The sequence below is a fragment of the Haliotis cracherodii genome, unplaced genomic scaffold, assembly GCF_022045235.1.
Source record: "Haliotis cracherodii isolate W230 unplaced genomic scaffold, xgHalCrac1.p SCAF_8, whole genome shotgun sequence".
NCBI lineage: Eukaryota > Metazoa > Mollusca > Gastropoda > Lepetellida > Haliotidae > Haliotis > Haliotis cracherodii.
In genome coordinates this window covers 30462812-30485072 of record NW_027266341.1, presented here as the reverse complement: position 1 = coordinate 30485072, position 22261 = coordinate 30462812, and positions in this window count along the sequence as shown.

The following is a 22261-nucleotide window of genomic DNA, read 5'->3' as shown; positions in this document are numbered from 1 at the left end:
GGAGACTTAGTAGCGGAGAAACTTCTTTAAACATAATAGAAGGAGTATAATATAGACTTTGTAGCTGGGAGTCTTTAAATGTGCTTAGGAGGAGGGGGGAGGCTTGTGTATACTTAGTAGCAGGGAGTCTTGTGTAGACTTAGTAGCAGGGAGTCTTGTGTAGACTTAGTCGCAGGGAGTCTTGTGTAGACTTAGTAGGAGGATGTCTTGTATAGACTTGGTAGGGCGGGTCTTGTATACATTTTGTAGAAGGGAGTCTTGTATAGATTTAGTAGGAGGTAGTCTTGTATAAACCTAGTAGGAGGGAGTCTTGTATAGACTTAGTAAGAGGGAGTCTTGTATAGACCTTGTAGGAGGGAGTCTTGTATAGACTTAGTAGAAGGGAGTCTCGTATAGACATAGTAGGAGGGAGTCTTGTATAGACTTAGTAGGAGGGAGTCCCGTATGGACTTAGTAGGAGGGAGTCTTGTATAAACCTAGTAGGAGGGAGTCTTGTATAGACCTAGTAGGAGGGAGTCTGGTATAGACCCAGATTAAGGGAGTCTTGTATAGACCTAGTAGGAGGGAGTCTTTTATAGACTTTTTAGGAGGGAGACTCGTATAGACTTAGTAGGAGGGAGTCTTGTATAGACTTAGTAGGAGGGAGTCTTGTATAGACTTTGTAGAAGAGTCTTATATAGACCTAGTAGGAGGGAGTCTTGTATAGACCTAGTAGGAGGGAGTCTTCTATAGACCTAGTAGGAGGGAGTCTTGTATAGACCTAGTTGGAGGGAGTCTCGTATAGACTTACACATGTAGTAGGAGGGAGTCTTCTATAGGCTTAGTAGGAGGGAGTCTTGTATAGACTTAGTAGGAGGGAGTCTCGTATAGACGTAGTAGGAGGGAGTCTCGTATAGACTTAGTAGGAGGGTGTCTTGTATAGACCTAGTAGGAGGGAGTCTTGTATAGACCTAGTTGGAGGGAGTCTCGTATAGACTTACACATGTAGTAGGAGGGAGTCTTCTATAGACTTAGTAGGAGGGTGTCTTGTATAGACCTAGTAGGAGGGAGTCTTGTATAGACCTAGTTGGAGGGAGTCTCGTATAGACTTACACATGTAGTAGGAGGGAGTCTTCTATAGACTTAGTAGGAGGGTGTCTTGTATAGACTTAGTAGGAGGGAGTCTTGTATAGACTTAGTAGGAGGGAGTCTCGTATAGACGTAGTAGGAGGGAGTCTAGTATAGACTTAGATGGAGGGTGTCTTGTATAGACTTTTTAGGAGGGAGACTCGTATAGACCTAGAAGAAGGCAGTCTTCTATAGACCTAGTAGGAGGGAGTCTTGTATAGACCTAGTAGGAGGGAGTCTTGTATAGACCTAGTTGGAGGGAGTCTCGTATAGACTTACACATGTAGTAGGAGGGAGTCTCCTATAGACTTAGTAGGAGGGAGTCTTGTATAGACTTAGTAGGAGGGAGTCTCGTATAGACTTAGTAGGAGGGAGTCTTGTATAGACTTAGTAGGAGGGAGTCTCGTATAGACGTAGTAGGAGGGAGTGTCGTATAGACTTAGTAGGAGGGTGTCTTGTATAGACTTAGTAGGAGGGAGTCTTGTATAGACCTATCAGGAGGGAGTCTTGTATAGACTTAGTAGGAGGGAGTCTGGTATAGACGTAGTAGGAGGGAGTCTCGTATAGACTTAGCAGGAGGGAGTCTCGTATAGACCTAGTTGGAGGGAGTCTTGTATAGACGTAGTAAGAGGGAGCCTTTAATAGACTCAGTAGGAGGGAGTCGCGTATAGACTTTGTGGGAAGGAGTCTTGTATAGACTTAGTAGCAGGGAGTCTTGTATAGACTTATTAGGATAAGGTCTTGTAAAGATTTAGTAGGAGGGAGTCTTGTATAGACGTAGTGGGAGGGAGTCTTGTATAGACTTATTAGGCTAAGGTCTTGTAAGATTTAACAGGAGGGAGTCTCGTATAGCCGTAGTAGGAGAGAGTCTCGTATAGACTTAGTAGGAGGGTGTCTTGTATAGACTTAGTAGGAGGGTGTCTTGGTTAGACCTAGTAGGAGGGAGTCTTGTATAGACGTAGTAGGAGGGAGTCTCGTATAGACTTAGTAGGAGGGAGTCTTGTATAGACTTAGTAGGAGGGAGTCTTGTATAGACCTAGTAGGAGGAAGTTTTGTATAGACTTAGTAGGAGGGAGTCTTGTATAAACCTAGTAGGAGGGGGTCTTGTATAGACTTTGTAGGAGAGTGTCTTGTATAGACTTAGTAGGAGGGAGTCTTGTATAGACCTAGTAGGAGGGAGTCTTGTATAGACTTAGTAGGAGGGAGTCTCGTATGGTCTTAGTAGGAGGGAGTCTTGTATAAACCTAGTAGGAAGGAGTCTTGTATAGACCTAGTAGGAGGGAGTCTCGTATAGACCTAGTAGGAGGGAGTCTTGTATAGGCCTTGCAGGATAGAGACTTGTATAGACTTAGTAGAAGAGTCTTCTATAGACCTAGTAGGAGGGAGTCTTGTATAGACTTAGTAGGAGGGAGTCTAGTAGAGACTTAGTAGGAGCGAGTCTAGTATAGAGTTAATATAGGGAGTCTTGCGTAGACTAAGTAAGAAGGAGTCTCGTATAGAATAGACCTTGCGGGAGCGAGCCTTGTATGGACTTAGTAGGAAAAGGTCTGTGAAGATTTAGTAGGAAGGAGTCTCGTATCGAATATGCTTATTAGGGGGGAGCTTTGTATAGACTTAGTAGTAGGGAGTCTTATATAGAATAGGCTGAGTAGGAACGAGTCTTAGTGGGAAAGATTCGTGTATAGACCTAGTAGGAGGGAGCCTTGCATAGACTTAGTAGGAGGGACTCTTGTATAGACTTAGTTGGAGGGAATCTTGTATAGACCTAGTAGGAGGGAGTCTTGTAAAGATTTACTAGGAGGGAGTCTTGTATAAACCTAGTAGGAGGGAGTCTTGTATAGACTTAGTGGGAGGGAGTCTTGTATAGACTTAGTAGGAAGGAGTCTTGTATAGACCTAGTAGGAGGGAGCCTCGTATAGACCTAGTAGGAGGGAGTCTAGTATAGACTTAGTAGCAGGGAGTCTTGTATAGACTTAGTAGGAGGGAGCCTCGTATAGACCTAGTAGGAGGGAGTCTAGTATAGACTTAGTAAGAGGGAGTCTAGTATAGACTTAGTAGGAGGGAGTCTAGTATAGACTTAGTAGGAGGGAGTCGAGAATAGACTTAGGAGGGAGTCTAGTATAGACCTAGTAGGAGGGAGTCTAGTATAGACCTAGTAGGAGGGAGTCTCGTAAAGACTCAGTAGGAGGAAGTCTAGTACAGACTTAGTAGGAGGGAGTCTCGTATAGACTTAGTAGGAGGGAGACTCGTATAGACTTAGTAGGAGGCAATCTCGTATAGACCTAGTAGGAGGGAGTCTTGTATAGACTTAGTAGGAGGGAGTCTAGTATAGACTTAGTAGGAGGGAGTCTAGTATAGACTTAATATAGGGAGTCTTGCGTAGACTGAGTAGGAGGGTGTTTTGTATGGACTTAGTAGGAGGGAGTCTTGTGTAGACTTAGTAGCATGAGGTCTTATAAATATTTAGTAGGAGGGAGTCTTGTATAGACCTTGCAGGAGGGAGCCTTGTACATATTTAGTTGGAGGGAGTCGTATATAGACTTAGTCGGTGAGAGCCTTGTATATACTTAGTATAGGGAGTCTTGCGTAGACTAAGTAGGATGGAGTCTCGTATAGAATAGACTTAGTAGGAGGGAGTCTTTCGAGACTTAGTAGCATGGGGTCTTATAAATATTTAGTAGGAGGGAGTCTTGTACAGAATAGACTGGGTAGGAGGGATTCTTGTGTTGGCTTAGTAGGAGCGACTCTTGTGCAGGCGTGTCTTGTACTAGGATGGAAGCTTGTTTACATTTAGTAGGAGGGAGTCTTGCATAGACTTGGTAGGAATGAGTCTTGTATGGACGTAGTCGGAGGGTGTCTTGCATACACTTAGTAAGAGGGAGTCTTGAAGTATTCCAGGTATACCACGGCGTGTCAGCTTAATGTGGGAGGAAAGCACGAAGTGATGCATGTCTCAGACGTTTACACTTCGGTGAAACCCACGAGCACGGGTATGGTGCTTACAAACCTAGAAACATAATCGGGGCGGACCGGGATTCGAACCCACAATCATAGGTTTCTGGCGTGCCCAAGGGACGCCACTCTGCACAGCGAATCGCGGTGCCTTAGACGACAGAACCACTCGTGCCCCCTGTCACTCCTAGGAATTCGAACTGCTCTTATCTTACATACATCTTATCTTACAATAAATAATTGCGCCCGCTTTGCTAGACTTCGGACAAAAATCCTTTCTTTTCCTCAAAGTTGTCTTTCTATACTTGAATAGAGGGCATTAAATATGAAGTAAATTTACATCAATTTTGTACATATGATAGACTCTTTGTTTAAAATCATCTGGTTTGCAAAAACACCAATCTAATTTAAATCAGATCTTAATTGTCGCTTCTCTTAAACAAAGATCTGAGGACATCATATTACAGGTTAAGTTAGAACGACCTTTCGTAAACTTTGACCGACCAATGAAATGACCAACAAGAAGTCGACATTAGCACTACTTTAAAACTGGCGACTTCCAATTGAAAAATAATTTGACAAAGTTATCGATTCAATATTTTTAAAATGAACTAAAGAACCTTCAGGAATGTCGTATAGATGGTCGAGATTGTATGGCAGTACAATGATGATATTTTCGGAACAAGTCATACAGCCCGCAACCGTCTTTAAGAATAACCCCTCTTAGCCTTTTCGAGGCTGCGTGATTAGAAAACATTCCGACTATTACTTTCCTGATCTGAAAAGCGATGCTCTGGTTGGTCGGCGTAATGGGATGTCCTAAGATCTTTGTTTAGCGGTAGCGAGAACTAAGATCTGATTTTAATGAGATTGGAAACAAACTTACCTGGGCGTAAAAGAAAGGGAGGACACTCTGTCTTAGTCCTGCACCATGACCGTGGAATATATTTATTTTATGAAAAAATAATAATCTAGAAATGCATACAAAAGCAAGTCTAGCCAGCTCAAGCTAGCTCTGAAATCAGCATAGGGAATTTTTTTATTTTTAGAGTCAAGAAGGATATTGTGTAATATAAGATTTCAGAGACTAAATGTTAGTCTAACTCTGTCTCAGCTTATATAAATATATAAATGTAAGTCTTAAGTTAAGAGATACTTGAGGTTATTTAACGAAAAACGTGGAATTCGTGCTTATGACAAGGGTAATGAAATAAGTTAATGGGTGTCATAAGTCTTTGTAAAATCATCATTTATCTCCGAATACTTTCATGTGGCTGATTTGGATTTTGAGAAACTTAGAAAGCCTGGCTACGAGATGTCCATCTTAATTGGACATTTGAAGGTCTCAAAATAGATGCGTCAGTTAATGCCACATGGCTGGTAACTTGACACTTGAAAACAGACAGGCATACACATGTAGTCAGAAAATTTATTAAAATCATGCGGAGTCCTCGCGTAGCTACGCAATAGATTTACAAAATTCCCGCGGAGTTTTTGCAGAGCATTGGCGGAAATTTTGCAAAATAAAGTAAAAGATTTTTGCGTTGTATTGTACATGCTTATAGACATGTATTGACAAAATGAATTCAATATGTATTGTGGAACCTCATTTGTGCGGATTCTTTTAATGCAGAAAACCGGACGGTCACTGCATGTGATATAGCGCCATAAATCCGGACATTCGTTCATCAGGACGATTTCACGGATACTTTTCGGATTTGGAAGGTTCCACTGAATCGTCTACCATGTTGACTGTCTGCAACCTTCTTTTTTTATTGAGGTTATTTTCCGACGTAAAGACAACAACTTTCGACTACATACATTGTTCAACCAGCCTCAGCGTATTTGTCGAAGAAAACATGATCATGCTACGCGCTGAATGAGTGTGAACCCCACGATGCTGAAGGTCGAGGGGTGAACGCGAACGTTCAGCTCGTAAAATCCCGTACACCCCGTGTGTGGAACATGTAACGAATTCATCATTGCCTGTTCCCAAGTGTAGAGACGTATTTTCGGTGAAATGTGTTTGTGACAAAATCAGATTGTTTGTTGTTTAACGCAGCACTCAGCAATATTCCAGCTAAATGACGGCGGTCTGTACATAATCGAGTCTGGACCAGACAATCCAGTGATTGATATCATGAGCAGCGATTCACTCAATTGGGATTTGATGACATGCATCAGCCAAGTCAGCGAGCCTGACCCCCAGGTCCTGTTAGTCGCCTCTTACGACAAGCATAGTCGCCTTTTACGGCAAGCATGGGTTGCTGAAGACCTAATCTACCCCGGAATCTTCACGGGTCGACAAAATCAGATCTGCCAGTAGGTTCGGTATGGAAACTCAACACGGGAACAGAGCCAGTTATGATGAAGCAGATGACGTCATATGAAACACTGTGACGTCATAATGTCGATACAGGCCGGTCGATCTGTATGGCTTTTTAAAACACGGCGTTCAGCCAATCAGATAGCTTGATTTTATTACGAGTGATGTTAATATATTATTAAGATGAGACAACATGAAAAACATGAAACAGTTTCACACCCATTTCCCAAACAGTGAGTGAGTGAGTTGGGTTTACGACCGCTTTTAACAGTATTCCAGTTATATCAGCCTAATTTGGGAGGAAAGCAGGAGGAAAGCAGGTGATGCAGTGATGCAGGTCTCAGACGTTTACCACTTCGGTTAAACCCACGAGCACGGGTATGGTGCTGACAAACCTAAAAACATAATCGGGATTCGAACCCACAATCATAGGTTTCTGGCGTGCCCAAGGGACGCAACTCTGCACAGCGAATCGCGGCGCCTTAAACGACTAGGCCATCCGTGCCCCCCATTTCCCAAACAGGATGATACCTGTCTGTAAATGTACTTTGTTCTTTCTTAAAACAGTAAGCTTGTCATAGTGACTATCGTGGATGCATTCTCACATGTCATTCTCACATAAACCTGACACGCCGTGATAAAACAGCAATATTGTTCAAAGCGGCGTTAAACCCGACACATTCACTCATTCATGCATGTACATATGTATAGAGTTTGCCGTTGTTAGAGACGTGCTTGGGTAGTCTTAATTGGTTGAGCGTCGGCTCGTCATGAAAATCCGAGTTCGATTCCCGATTATCATCATTGATGTCTTCCGCTGTGACGCAGGTGGAATATTTCTGAGAATATTGTAAAATCCAACTCACTCACTCGACACGATCACTGGATTGTACGGATTCGACTATTTACGGACCGCTGAGTGCTGCGTTAAACGACAAACGTTCGACACAAGCGGAATGCGGACATTAGCGCTTACACTACTGATATGGATTCTCTAAGGTTGTAGCCTAACATCGTTTAATAGGTATATGAACTGACGTAACGAGAGTTTCATTGTATAAGAAGCATAAAAAGAAAATACTTTTGATGGTATAGCTAGCATGCCGCTATAAACGTGGCATACAGTAAACTACGTTTATAACGAACATGCTTATAACGAACTGACGGATATAACAAACTGTTCTTTTGGTCCCGTCCATTTGATGTTTATATGTTGTAAATACGCTTATGAGGAACTACGGTTATAACGAACTTAATTAGTGGTTCGTTTATATTTTAAGTTCGTTATAATCGTAGTTTAGTGTACTGTGATCTGAAACAATAAATCGCCTTTTCGCATGATATGACAACAAAGGTCTACCACATACAGTCAGGCTTTACACAAACAGAGACACTGAGTGCCTTACAGTCAAATCGGTCTGGAAAGCTTCGTCCCGTTGCAATAAGCGGAACCTCGGGAGAGAGGGCACACCTCTGTGAAGTATCTGCGGAAACCTCGGGAGTCTGGTGCCCGTTATCTGATCATGGATTAATTCGCCATTTGTTGTTCTTCCTCACTTAGAGAAAACAAACGGAACGGAGTTAAATAAATCAAAACCTAACAGCGAACATGTGGCAGGATACGACGCGCGAGGCCGACACGCGAGTAGCATATACCGCGCGATCTTCAGTTCCGCTTTGTTTACTTCGTCACTTGGTTTTGTCAAATCAAATTACCTTTAGCATGGCGTTGTCAATTTCTACTGGGTGGCAAGGCGCGTGAAAAGCACATGTTCATTTCGACAATATATGAGTTAAGGAATTTTCTGACATGTGGTGTGTTTATGCGACGAGAGGGTATTATGGGGTTTTTTCAAGCGGAATGTCTATCTGTGCTTGTGTGTGATTAACTAACAGGTCAAAGCCGTGCACGATTTGCTTGAAAACCATCGTTTCACATCATTAACTCTATTTAGTATCTGTAGGCCTTTTCGGACTAAAAACCCACAATAAAGATAATAAACCAGTGCTGTTCCGAACGTGCTAAGTCGAGGGTGAAAAAGCCAGTTGTTCAAACTCTTTTACAGAAGAATATGTTTTTGAAGTATTTCCTCTTGTAAGTGCCGTTTGTCATTCGGCAGCTGCAGTTGCTAGTTACTGCATGTTATACACATAAAATGACGGTTTGAATTTTACAGAAATGTTTTTTTTAACAGAAACGTCTTTGTTTCAACTCTGAGTCATAAAAATATCATGTGAACAGAAGGAAAAAGCGTCCTGTCAATACAGTCAAGAATACAGATATCACGAAGAAGGTTTGAATGTATTAAACATATTGTGCTAATCATGGAATCTTTCTTGTTTTGTTAATGTCACCATGTCAAATGTAATACATATACTACTCAAAAGAAGTTTAAGAACACCCGATTTTTTCCCTATGGCTGTAGTTAATTTGTCATGGCTGGTGGGTGTTGCAGCACAAAGCCTCCCAATTGGAAGTGTTTTCAGTCATACGTATTATGTATCTTTTTTCGATTATCGTATTATTTTTTACTTTATTTTAATTCGTCCTGATTCTATTGTATTAAGTTTTTATACTTTGAAGACTTTGGGAGGGTTGGGTGTTACAAGGAGATATCCATTGTTTGAGGTTTCAGTGAGTGAGTGATTCTGGTTTTATGCAGATTTCAGCAATATTCCAGCAATATCACAACAAGGGACACCAGAAATGGGTTTTACACATTGTACCAATGTTGGGAATCGATCCCGTGTCTTCGGCGTTACGAGCGAACTCTCTAACCACTAGGCTACCCGACCGCCCCGTTCAAGGTTTCAGCCATGATAATGCATGCATGTAGAACAGCACATGCAGGCAATACTTTTGAATCTGTTTGCGTCCCATACAGCCGACCTCCTCCTTGGTGTGATGGATAGAACGTTTGCCCGGATAGCGGATAGTCCGAGATTTGATCTGCGGCCGCATTATACCAAAAGACGTTAAAACATGTTATTTGTTCTTACCCTTACAGCCACTCGTCATAAAGGGATTTAACATGGACTGGTCGGCTTGGAGTCTGAGTGCGGTCTCCATGTTAAACTGCGGCATAGTAGTATTTCAGTGGCTAGCACTATAGAATCGGCTTCAGTCCGGGCAAGCAGCTACACACACATACACACACGCACGCACGCACGCACGCACGCACGCACGCACTCACACACACACACACTATCCTAGAATCTTCGGGACATTCTTTAATGGAGTGTCAGGATATTTGCTCACACACACACCCTATGATGCATGCACATCGCTTGTCGTAAGAGGCTACTAACGGGATCGGGTGGTCAGGCTCACTGACTTGGTATGATGCATGTCGTATCCCAATTGCGTGGATTGATGCTCATGATATCAATCACTGGATTATTTGGTCCAGACTCGAGTATTTCCGGACCGATAGAATATTGCTGAGTGCGGCGTTAAATCCAGTCATTGACATCTTGAGCATCGATCTACCGGATCTACCCGATCTACCCGATATAGGCAGAGCAACGTGCCTGAAGATGGATAAAGCGACAGCTTTACGCGATTAAATATTCCCAGTATGTTTTCCTAACAGATAAACTCTGAGGTCCTTGCAATAAAAATGTCAAGTTCACAGTAAACGAAATCGGAGTTTCATGTATGTTAATTAGTTTGGGTATTTTGAAACAATCTTGAAAAGGATCCGAATTACACAAATTATTCTGTTTCAAGCCTGACTCTGTCAAAAGGAATGTTGTGATTATCATTGTCGCTGAATTAGCCTTGAAGTAAACATATACGTTTCAGCGGATGTGCAAATGTATTTCTTTAATTACAAACTTCCTTGGTAATGTGGCCACCATTGAAGAAACCTGTTGCTTATCGTCTCCCGTTATTTGCGAGTGAGGACCATGTGCTGCCAAGATTGAAACGATCGTCTCCGGCTGCGCTACTAATAACTAAAATATTTCACATTTTCCAATTATACTTATATAATATGTGTGTACGGGGGGAAATGAACACGGTTGAAGTAGAGACCTTGCACGTGGTCAAAACAGCTGCCAAAGAACCCAAGGTCACGTGATCCATGGTTCTCTTTCATCAGTCCCCTGCGACTGTTTATCACACAGAAATGTGGGAATAAATAAAACCCATGCGTAATTATCATATAACAAACTGACAAGACCGGATTCGGGGGAAATAAAGGTTTTGAATCCGATCTATTTTGGACTCTGGGCAAGGCGGATGGGTGGAAGCCGAGAGTGGTGAATGACGGCAAGCATACAGTAGAGAAAAGCGACATTATGTGTATAAACATCTGGCTGATTATCGAGCCCTGATTATCTTTATATGATCTACAAATGTTTCGTCTCATTACAAGTTCCATTATGACGATTTTCAAACATCTGTTTTACGTATTCATCCGCTATCTCCGCCATCATTGTTTATTTTATAGCGCGTGCGCACATCGAGTCGTTTTTCGTCACTCACCAAAGGAGCGACTGGTAAACATGACGGTTCTGAGCTAATATCAAACTTTTCCTCATAATTTACGCTAATATACACAACCGCTCTCCGCCTTTCAGGTGTATCTTGACTGTGATTTATTCCAGCGCGAAGAGAAAAGGACCAGCTCGCTGCTTAATGCCCGTACTATTTTTTATCCGTGCCCGGCGGAGGAAATTTACAATTCCATTCAAACAGCTGGAAAACTATAAATTTGTAATTCGTCCCCTCACAATCTCATTATCCGCAGAATTATACTCCATTCTCCTTTCTTAAGCATTTCTATCTTTGCAAATGCCTTTATTCTCTAGTTTCGCCGGTGTAAAGTTTGCGATAACCGTAAGATTTATTCCCGATCCAATTGCACGCAAAGCACGAGGCTCTCGCTTCGCACGTCGCACGTGCGAGGCAGTCAATCTACTAACTGCTTATCACCCCGCTGCTGACATCTCTCGCTGTTCTATATGACCCCCGGGTTTCGTCGGCTTTGATCTTTGGTGTTCATTAAGGAAAAAGTAAATAAAGAGTAAGGAAATGTGCGTCTAAATGCGCTCGGAGACACGTTTAGAAAAAGTCACTTTTCCAGGGAAAGCGAAAGGTTGTGATTTCTCTTTGTAATGCTTGAAAATGAATTTGATTTCAGGGCTGATATACTTTGCACATAACACGATAACATAGAATAATTAAATTAATTCGAAATTTTATTACCATCAGAAAAAAAAACGTACGTATATTTTGGAAGGGTAGGGCTATATATCCATGTTATTCTTGCAGACTTATTATTCCATAGTTTACACAATATGAAAACGCAAATATATCTACTTTTCATTACATAATTATTTGATCTTTTTAACAATTCAGGTGCCGGCGGAAAGATAAAGTATCACCACACGTTGTAACGTTAATATTTCTAAACCGATTCTAAACCGAACGTCGGTACGGATTTATTGCCTAGCGACGCCCTAAATATCCACAACGGATCAAAAGCAATAAAAATGCTTTTTCCAGCAGACAAAACTCTAGTGAATGATCTATCCAGTTGTGTTCGTATCTTATCGCGAATCAGTAACCGAGCACTTTGTAATGTTACAAAATAACGCTTGGATCGTACGCAGTTGAGTGCCTCACGTTGCGCCTGCGTCGTATCGATTTCCGTGTCACGTGACTTTGCGACAGCGATATGGTTGTTGCAAACGAAACTACTTATTACTGCTGGTGAATGGCGATATTAAACTCGGTCGTAAAATGCTTGATTTCACGCAAAGCACACGGCATTGCTTTGTACCCTGGTACCCCTTGGGTTCACGAGTGTGACATAAATAGTGGGAAAACTTAGACTTAACCACAACGATGCTCGTTTAAATATTCAAATCCGTTTTTGAATTGTCTATTCCGTAATCTTATGAGCATCTGTTGTTGTTGATACATTGCGATAATATGGAGCCCCTATAACTCAACCGTATTATATTTTCAAGTTTGATGTTTTGTTTTAAATGATATGTTGGTTTAACCTTGAATATGTTTTTTTGCATGTATTTTGTTGTTATCTATTTTATGCAGTTCATAAGATGTTATATTTGTTTGATGTTGTTTTTGTTGTTGTTGTTGTTGTGTGCGTGGGGAGGGGGATCCGTCTACCTCAAAAGGATTTGTTTGTTTGTTGTTTAACGCCGCACTTAACAATATTACAGCTATATGACGGCAGTCTGTAAATATTCGAATCTGGATCAGACAATCAACTGATTGACACCATGAGCATCGATACACGCACTTGGAATACGATGACATGCTTCAACCAAGTCAGCGAGCCTGACCACCCGATCCCGTTAGTCGCCTCTTACGACAAGCACACTCGCCTTTTACAGGAAGCATGCCCCAAAATGAAAAGAACGGTGATGTCGTAGATTGAATCAGTGCCGGTAATGCCAATGCTGCCATGAGGGAGATGAATGAAGCCCCATCCACACCCCTAGGCGGGTTCGAATCCCTTGATGGTTACATGAGAGCTTGGAAGCTTAATGTGGCACTGCCAATGTGACGCACGTCGTAGATGTTTGCCTCTTTGATAAAACCCGCGAGCATGGATTTAGTTGGGAGCACGGGGGAACCAGTCGTCTACAGCGCCTCAATTTGCTGTGCAGAGTTGTGGCTCTTGTGCCCCTCAGTAACCCCCCTTCGGTTGTGGGTTCGAATCCCGGTTCGCCCTGATTATGTTTCTATGTTTGTCACCTACCCGTGCTTGTGGGTTTCACCAAAGTGGTAAACGTCTGAGACCTGCATCACTTCGGGCTTTCCGCTCACATTAAGCTAGCACGCCTTGTTACAAAAAGAATACTACACAACTCACTCGTTCACTCACATTGTGCATGCAAACTAAAGATCATAACCATGATGAATCTAGGGTTCTGTTAAGGGGATCGTGGCAGGTCCGTGGGACGCAACTCTGACTTACGGCGTCATAGACCGCTGGTCGGCTTTTAAAAGTATTCCAGTCCCATCATGACGTGTAATCTTCATGTAGGACGAAACCCTGGGGTGATGCAGGTCGTAGATGTTTATTGCGGTGATGAAACCCACGAAAAAGGGTATGGTGCTGACAAACCATTGGTAAGAACCATGGTGAATATGGGATTCGAACCAGCAATTAGAGAGTCACCACACGTCTAACGGACCGATCTCTCCACAGCTATTTGTGGTCCCTAAGACGTTTGTGCAGACTTGGCATTACACATATACCACTAGCCTATTTGTATATCAGCTTTTTTGTATAAACAAATGCGCTTCTAGTAAAATCAGATGGGTCTGCACGAATGGAAATCTTACAGAGTCAGTTACTGCTACTACACACATCACCATAACCGCAACCACCACTTCAGACATCACCATAACTCCAACCACCACTTCAGACATCACCATAACCCCAACCACCACTTCAGACATCACCATAACCCCAACCACTATTTCCAACATCACCATAAGCCCACCCGCTACTACACACATCACCATAACCCCAACCACTACTTCAGACATCAACATAACCCCACCCGCTACTCCATACATCACCATAGCCCAAACCACCACCTCAGAAATCACCATAACCCCAGCCACTACTTCAGACTTCACCATAACCCCAACCACTATTATCAACATCACCATAACACCAACCACTACTTCAGACAATACCATAACCCCAACCACCACCTCAGACTTCACCATAACCCCACCCGATAATCCATAAATAACCATAACCCGAGCCACTACTTCAGACATCACTATAACCCCAACCACTACTCCAGACATCACCCACTACCCCAGACATCACCATAACCCCAACCACCACCTCAGACTTCACCATAACCCCACCCGATAATCCATTAATAACCATAACCCGAGCCTCTACTTTAGACATCACCATAACCCCAACCACTACTCCAGTCATCAACATAACATCAGCCGCTACTTAATACATCACTATACCCCAGCCACTACTTCAGACATCACCATAACCCCAGCCAGTACTTCAGACTTCACCACAACCCCACCCATTAATCCATATATCACCATACCCCGAGCCATTACTTCAGACATCACTATACCCCAAGCCAGTACTCCAGACATCACCATAACCCCAACCACTTCTCCAGATATCACCATAACCCCAACCACTTCTCCAGACATCACCATAACCCCAGACACTACTCCAGACATCACCATAACCCCAGCCACTACTCAAGACATCACCCACTACTCCAGACATCACCATAACCCCAGACACTACTCCAGACATCACCATAACCCCAGACACTACTCCAGACCTCACCATAACCCCAGCCACTACTCCAGACATCACCATAACCCCAGCCACTACTCCAGACATCACCATAACCCCAGACACTACTTCAGACATCACCATAACCCCAGCCACTACTCCAGACATCATCCACTACTTCAGACATCACCATAACCCCAGCCACTACTCCAGACATCACCCACTACTTCAGACATCACCATAACCCCAGCCACTATTCCAGACATCACCCACTACTCCAGACATCACCATAACCCCAGACACTACTCCAGACATCACCATAACCCCAGACACTTCTCCAGACCTAACCATAACCCCAGACACTACTCCAGACCTCACCATAACCCCAGCCACTACTCCAGACATCACCATAACCCCAGCCACTACTCCAGACATCACCATAACCCCAGACACTACTTCAGACATCACCATAACCCCAGCCACTACTCCAGACATCATCCACTACTTCAGACATCACCATAACCCCAGCCACTACTCCAGACATCACCCACTACTTCAGACATCACCATAACCCCAGCCACCACTCCAGACATCACCCACTACTCCAGACATCACCATAACCCCAGCCAATACTCCAGACTTCACCATTACCCCAGACACTACTCCATACATCACCATAACCCCAGACACTACTCCAGACATCACCCACTACTCCAGACATCACCATAACCCCAGACACTACTCCAGACCTCACCATAACCCCAGACACTTCTCCAGACATCACCATAACCCCAGACACTACTCCAGACATCACCATAACCCCAGCCACTACTCCAGACATCACCATAACCCCAGCCACTACTCCAGACATCACCATAACCCCAGACACTACTTCAGACATCACCATAACCCCAGCCACTACTCCAGACATCATCCACTACTTCAGACATCACCATAACCCCAGCCACTACTCCAGACATCACCCACTACTTCAGACATCACCATAACCCCAGCCACTACTCCAGACATCACCATAACCCCAGCCAATACTCCAGACTTCACCATTACCCCAGACACTACTCCATACATCACCATAACCCCAGACACTACTCCAGACATCACCCACTACTCCAGACATCACCATAACCCCAGACACTACTCCAGACCTCACCATAACCCCAGACACTACTCCAGACATCACCATAACCCCAGGCACTACTCCAGACATCATCCACTACTTCAGACATCACCATAACCCCAGCCAATACTCCAGACTTCACCATAACCCCAGACACTACTCCAGACATCACCATTAACCCAAACACTACTCCAGACATCACCATTAACCCAGACACTACTCCAGACATCACCATAATCCCAGACACTACTCCAGACATCACCATAACCCCAGACACAACTCCAGACATCACCCACTACTCCAGACATCACCATAACCCCAGACACTACTCCAGACATCACCATTAACCCAGACACTACTCCAGACATCACCATAATCCCAGACACTACTCCAGACATCACCATAACCCCAGACACAACTCCAGACATCACCCACTACTCCAGACATCACCATAACCCCAGACACTACTCCAGACATCACCATAACCCCAGACACTTCTCCAGACATCACCCACTACTCCTGACATCACCATAACCCCAGACACTACTCCAGACATCATCCACTACTTCAGACATCACCATAACCCCAGCCACTACTCCAGACATCACCCACTACTTCAGACATCACCATAACCCCAGCCACCACTCCAGACATCACCCACTACTCCAGACATCACCATAACCCCAGCCAATACTCCAGACATCACCCACTACTCCAGACATCACCATAACCCCAGACACTACTCCAGACCTCACCATAACCCCAGACACTTCTCCAGACATCACCATAACCCCAGACACTACTCCAGACATCACCATAACCCCAGCCAATACTCCAGACATCACCATAACCCCAGCCACTACTCCAGACATCACCATAACCCCAGACACTACTTCAGACATCACCATAACCCCAGCCACTACTCCAGACATCATCCACTACTTCAGACATCACCATAACCCCAGCCACTACTCCAGACATCACCCACTACTTCAGACATCACCATAACCCCAGCCACTACTCCAGACATCACCATAACCCCAGCCAATACTCCAGACTTCACCATTACCCCAGACACTACTCCATACATCACCATAACCCCAGACACTACTCCAGACATCACCCACTACTCCAGACATCACCATAACCCCAGACACTACTCCAGACCTCACCATAACCCCAGACACTACTCCAGACATCACCATAACCCCAGGCACTACGCCAGACATCACCATAACCCCAGCCACTACTCCAGACATCATCCACTACTTCAGACATCACCATAACCCCAGCCAATACTCCAGACTTCACCATAACCCCAGACACTACTCCAGACATCACCATTAACCCAGACACTACTCCAGACATCACCATTAAACCAGACACTACTCCAGACATCACCATAATCCCAGACACTACTCCAGACATCACCATAACCCCAGACACAACTCCAGACATCACCCACTACTCCAGACATCACCATAACCCCAGACACTACTCCAGACCTCACCATAACCCCAGACACTTCTCCAGACATCACCATAACCCCAGACACTACTCCAGACATCACCATAACCCCAGCCACTACTCCAGACATCACCATAACCCCAGCCACTACTCCAGACATCACCATAACCCCAGACACTACTTCAGACATCACCATAACCCCAGCCACTACTCCAGACATCATCCACTACTTCAGACATCACCATAACCCCAGCCACTACTCCAGACATCACCCACTACTTCAGACATCACCATAACCCCAGCCACTACTCCAGACATCACCATAACCCCAGCCAATACTCCAGACTTCACCATTACCCCAGACACTACTCCATACATCACCATAACCCCAGACACTACTCCAGACATCACCCACTACTCCAGACATCACCATAACCCCAGACACTACTCCAGACCTCACCATAACCCCAGACACTACTCCAGACATCACCATAACCCCAGGCACTACGCCAGACATCACCATAACCCCAGCCACTACTCCAGACATCATCCACTACTTCAGACATCACCATAACCCCAGCCACTACTCCAGACTTCACCATAACCCCAGACACTACTCCAGACATCACCATTAACCCAGACACTACTCCAGACATCACCATTAAACCAGACACTACTCCAGACATCACCATAACCCCAGACACTACTCCAGACATCACCATAACCCCAGACACAACTCCAGACATCACCCACTACTCCAGACATCACCATAACCCCAGACACTACTCCAGACCTCACCATAACCCCAGACACTTCTCCAGACATCACCATAACCCCAGACACTACTCCAGACATCACCATAACCCCAGCCACTACTCCAGACATCACCATAACCCCAGCCACTACTCCAGACATCACCATAACCCCAGACACTACTTCAGACATCACCATAACCCCAGCCACTACTCCAGACATCATCCACTACTTCAGACATCACCATAACCCCAGCCACTACTCCAGACATCACCCACTACTTCAGACATCACCATAACCCCAGCCACTACTCCAGACATCACCATAACCCCAGCCAATACTCCAGACTTCACCATTACCCCAGACACTACTCCATACATCACCATAACCCCAGACACTACTCCAGACATCACCCACTACTCCAGACATCACCATAACCCCAGACACTACTCCAGACCTCACCATAACCCCAGACACTACTCCAGACATCACCATAACCCCAGGCACTACGCCAGACATCACCATAACCCCAGCCACTACTCCAGACATCATCCACTACTTCAGACATCACCATAACCCCAGCCAATACTCCAGACTTCACCATAACCCCAGACACTACTCCAGACATCACCATTAACCCAGACACTACTCCAGACATCACCATTAAACCAGACACTACTCCAGACATCACCATAATCCCAGACACTACTCCAGACATCACCATAACCCCAGACACAACTCCAGACATCACCCACTACTCCAGACATCACCATAACCCCAGACACTACTCCAGACATCACCATTAACCCAGACACTACTCCAGACATCACCATAATCCCAGACACTACTCCAGACATCACCATAACCCCAGACACAACTCCAGACATCACCCACTACTCCAGACATCACCATAACCCCAGACACTACTCCAGACATCACCATAACCCCAGACACTTCTCCAGACATCACCCACTACTCCAGACATCACCATAACCCCAGACACTACTCCAGACATCACCATAACCCCAGACACTACTCCAGACATCACCCACTACTTCAGACATCACCATAACCCCAGACACTACTCCAGACATCACCATAACCCCAGACACTACTCCAGACATCACCCACTACTCCCGACATCACCATACCCCCAGCCACTACTCCAGACATCACCATAACCCCAACCACTACTTTAGACTTAACTATAACCCCAGCCCTTACTTTCAACATCACCATAACCCCAGCCGCTATTCCAGACATCACCAAAGCCCCAGCCCCTTACCTCGCATCTACCGCCCCCACGTCTAAACTAGGTGAGTGGCGACTAAAATGTACAAGACGGTGGGTATGGCCACAACTTGACTGGATATCGTCCATTCGAGTCCCATATTTAATTTGATTATCTCCGTCGCTTGGTTTGTCAGCGCCATACCCGTGCTCACTGATTTCACCCGAACGGTAAAGTCTACGATCTGAGTCGTGGGACCCAACCCAATAGGTATATTTAGATATTTAGTTAAATGTTAATATTGAAAGGGGTTTGTATACTCCCAGGGAGCTGAGAATGAAAATCGAGTGCTCACTGATCCATTGACCGGGGTAATAATAGTGTAGCGCTATGAGCATCCACTTGGTGAATGGAATCTGGCGCATTATAAATGCGCTTATTATGATGATGATGATGATGATGATGATGATTTTTTAAGTCTCTTATTCCACATAGTTCCTATGTGTGGAATCGAACCACATCTTCAGCGAGACAAGCTAACAATTCTGCCACCAGGTCACTACATATCCACCAAAACAGAACCATGTGAGCTGGTGGCTCAGCTGATTACGGCGGGGATCATTACCCATATTTCAAGTCACTGATTTGTATGATCCAGACTCGATTGTTTACTAGGCGCCCTGAACCAGCTTGGGAATTGTAGACTGCGGCGTTAAACAGCGTGCATTCACCCACCCTACACCACAGTAAACAAGCTAGGAGCCATCTGCCTCGTCATGCATATCCACTAACGCACAGCGCGTTCTGTCTGACTAAACACAACCAGCAAACGCAAACATATTTGTGGATCCCAACCCCATAAACGCCTCAAAATAATCCCACACGATACCAAGACCATGATCTACCCCTTCCCAAATGTACCTCACTAAGCTAACTCGACCTTGGTAGGGCGAGACTCTTTCCAGAGCTGCACGGTCATAGGAAGTGTATCATGTATTGAAAAACGCAAGACATATAACTCTTAGTCTTCTGAATACACAGCCCATCAGAGCAATGACGCATGCTGGACTGACAATAACTGCGCAAATGACGCCACATGAAACGATGAAATGTACTATGTTCGTCTCTGTAGGAGATAGGTTTTCGGGAATGGACCTGCCTCAGTACACATAAGGAAATCCCGTAAACCCTTCTCTCGTCGCAGCGCGGCAAGGCAGTGAGTTTCTACATCTTAATGGTATGGTTTATAGATGCAGACGACAAAACGCGCAGGTGATGGCAGAGCGCGAGACTGCTACTTTCCGGTCATGCGCACTCGAGGCAGGTCCTCGCGCAGTGGGGTAGCAAAGATCAAAGGAGGGGCCCCAGTTTCCGACACAGTCGTAGCCCCCCAGAAATATTAAAATGTAGAGTTTTTATATATACCTCCAGTTGAACCGTCAAGCTTTTCTGGAGCTCGAATTTAATCAAAAGCAACTGGGCCAGAAAATGTTTGTTCCACACGCGACTTTAACTAATTTTGATGTTTTCATTTCAAAGATTCCTCCACCGTTTGATGTTTCTAATGGATATTAAATATTGCGGGTTAAACTATGCATAAAATACCGTCAATTTATGTCGGTTCAGTTCTCCAATGGGGGTAAGATTTGAAGCGCTGGTGTCAAACTTTGAAATAATTCGAGGGGGAGGAAGGGCGTTAAAAAGCTCAATGAAATAACCGTTAAGGATGATCTTCAAATAAATTCATCCTATCCTACACGCGTACCTTTCAAAATTAGTAATAAATGAATATTGTATGTGTATGATATTTACATGTTGGAATGGTTTATGTAATCAGCTTTGACTGCTTTTTTTGTAATGTTTTATGCCTCCATGAGATATTATCATCGTCAAAGGACTATTTGTCGGTTGGTTCTGGAAAAGACGACACAGAGAGCTTGCATACATTTTAATTAGCATTCTGTACTAATTTGAAACATCTAAGCGTATAACATCGTCATTAGAAATATGCTCGTCATTAGATGGTTTTCGGCGTGACAAATATGTAGCAACATTATTTTAATTCATCATACAGCTTTGAGTCTCTCCTAATGTTTGGCTACAGAAACATTAAACGAAATGTGCACACATTAAACGGCTTTATGAAGCATAGCAAGGCATTTACCTATTAAGTGAATATCCATCAGCATACCAGCTTAAGTATTAATAGATGTTATTCAACGTTCAATTTCGAATCCACCTCTGAAATTAACAAAAACTGATCAAACTTAAATAAACATTGGGTCAAGGTCAAAAGAAGTTTATACATATGAGTATATATTTCAGTGGAAATCTTTGCTTGTATATTCCCCAGGGAGCTTTTAAACTGCTCGAATGAACACTGATTCTATTACTATTCCTGTAATTTGGTCACGCTTGTGTTGGTCATATTGTTGGGAAGAAGAACTCTTCTATGTCACATACTTTTTCAGTTATGGTTCAACTGCCAATGTGATATGACAGTAAAACAAGAGCAGGATCCGTCATATTTAAGATGTTCGTATAGATTTGGTTAATTATTAATATGATATAATTTCATTTTTCAATGTGTAATATAACACTTTCATAGCGTCTGCAGGCAGATGAACTAAAGTTAAACTCTGGACAATTACATGTGCCAAAGACTTTTCTTGAACTTAAAAATCAAACAACCTGTTTTCATCCTCCACAAGTAATTTTACCCAATAGATCATTAAAGTTCGATTTGTTTAAAAACTAATTTCATTGGGGAAAATATGCGTTCCTTAAAGGGACACAGAAACAGTGACAATCTCTTGTGAACACGACTTTGAAACAAATCACAGTCCTGTATTGCTCATGCAATCCATCGCTATTGATGATTTGTTAAAATATGATCACTTAGTGAACCTAATCCCTTTCATCTTGCTAAAGAAACAAAGGTTTTACAATCTGATATTTTTGTTAAACGATAATATTTTCTCAACAACTATAAATCTTAAGACATTTAATCCCAT